Source organism: Cyprinodon variegatus, unplaced genomic scaffold (genome assembly GCF_000732505.1).
Source record: "Cyprinodon variegatus isolate N-32 unplaced genomic scaffold, C_variegatus-1.0 Scaffold1351, whole genome shotgun sequence".
Taxonomy (NCBI): Eukaryota; Metazoa; Chordata; class Actinopteri; order Cyprinodontiformes; family Cyprinodontidae; genus Cyprinodon; species Cyprinodon variegatus.
This window is the reverse complement of record NW_015151804.1, coordinates 114,881-116,745: the sequence shown is the minus strand read 5'-3', so window position 1 is coordinate 116,745 and position 1,865 is coordinate 114,881. Positions and strand designations below refer to the sequence as shown.

The following is a 1,865-nucleotide window of genomic DNA, read 5'->3' as shown; positions in this document are numbered from 1 at the left end:
CCCTACATGTAGGGTGAAAAGAACCATGTGTCTGGTTCTTCTCCTGCCAGTACATAGCCTCTCCACCACAAAGACCCCTGCAGTGCCTCCACGTGGCCACACACGGAAACTGGGTACTTTATTGATCCAGGCCAAACTGCGGGGGATCTCGGAGCAACAGTGGGCCCCAGAGACGAAGTGCAATACCCCACAATATGTGGACATTTCTTGGCACTCGTTAACCACTGTCCCAGCTATGGGTAAGTAGCCTCACTACCTTGTGAGTGGTGTTGACCACATTGCTTGGAAAAAGTAAGTAGTAACAATTACAACTTACTTCTCCTAAACAGAAAGTCAAGCGGACGACCCCGGACATGTTGTAGGGAGTTTGCCTCTCCGTTGGTAGCAGAGCTGGAGGAGGTGTCCATGGAGACGGAAGTCTGGGACTCTTAGCTGAGACCTCTGCCCCCGAGAAGCTGTTCCTGAATGGAGTTGAAGACGACGAGTAAGAGTGCAAAACATAATTTCAACCTTTTGCACCATAACAGAATGTACTGTAGAGCCCTTTGGGGTTCTTCAGCCTGATATTTGTGTTGGGGTCTGGTTCTTGGTCCTGATTCCTCCTCTATTTTTTGCAGTTTTCAAGTCCATCCTCCAGAGGTCATCTGGGAGCATGGTCGGTTGGGCTGCTCTGCTGATTGCCTGCACCTGTTTCTCATCAGGTCAAGACTACTAGGAGTTGGCTGCCTGCACTTTAATGCCAGAATATTAATCTTAAGTGGTACTTGTGGCCCTCTTGACTTCTTGCATTGTTTCCCCTGATTTCTCTACTCTTACCTTGTTCTCCTTTGTTCCCTTCAGGAAACAAAAGCCTTTGGATTTCGTTCCCAAGCAATCTTCCTCCACGACAATTCACTACGGATTAATTGTGATCTCTTGGTACATCTACAGGCTGGAAGCTACTGACTCCTCTCCTCAGTTTACTGTGTTCAAACCTGATCCGCCTTCACCATGCTCACAAGACTCACCTTCATCCTCTGGCCCAACACTCGGACCCCATCTCACTCCCCCGAGGCGGATTCATCTGATGTTCCAAAGTCTCCTGCCGCACCTGCCCCTTGGCATCATGATTTTCAATACTTATTTTCTGTATAAATAAACTTTTAAAAGACTGCATTGTCTCCTGTGAGTGTTCTGCATGTGGGTTAGGCAAATACCTAAAATCATAACAACTTGCAGGCAATTTATTGATGGACCCACACTGGATATTACCTATAGCAAAAATAATCTCTTATTTCTATTTTACAAGAACAATGCTTCTACCATCACTGTCATTGCCCCTTTGATAGTACAACTGTCTGATCTGTGCAAGTTTAAATAAAATGTTGATGCACAAGCTGTCTCAAATAGTCAACAAGGATTACTCTCTCATTGTGATGGGAGAAGGGATTACAAAATATGTTCAAATACCACACCACGTTGTGTTTTGTCCTGACTGCGAGGCTCACGCCATAAAAATAACAACTCAGTTTATATTTGCATTTGTGAAGAAAGAGTTTATTTCTCATTGTCTTCCATCAGAATGACCAAACTTTGCTGGTTTGTATCAACAGCCCACTAATAACCTGATGCCTTGTCTGCTTGCCACCTCCATATTTCCCACTCCAATTACAGTAGAAGTGCACAGCTACAGAAGTGAAGAATAAAGAGTGAACAAATTATATTTCTGTTATTTTACTGGCCAAGATTTTTATTAACTCCTTGGTGAGCTAATTAAAAATGAACAATGTATTGGAGAGAGCAATTAGGTCATTTAATGCTGTGGGACGGGATATGCATCTTCTCCCCCTGCCCTAATGTTATCACTGCAGGTTTTAAGAAATCAA

The 1,865-nt window shown here is 44.1% G+C and overlaps 1 long non-coding RNA gene across 1 annotated transcript; it reads left to right on the top strand.

Annotated features, from left to right (window-relative positions):
- The first annotated feature begins 6 nt into the window (after nucleotides 1-6).
- LOC107102981 lies at nucleotides 7-1,251 on the top strand. Its single transcript, XR_001482150.1, has 4 exons — nucleotides 7-239; nucleotides 330-484; nucleotides 618-760; nucleotides 841-1,251. It is a non-coding gene; the product is annotated as an uncharacterized LOC107102981 (long non-coding RNA).
- Nucleotides 1,252-1,865: the final 614 nt, after the last annotated feature.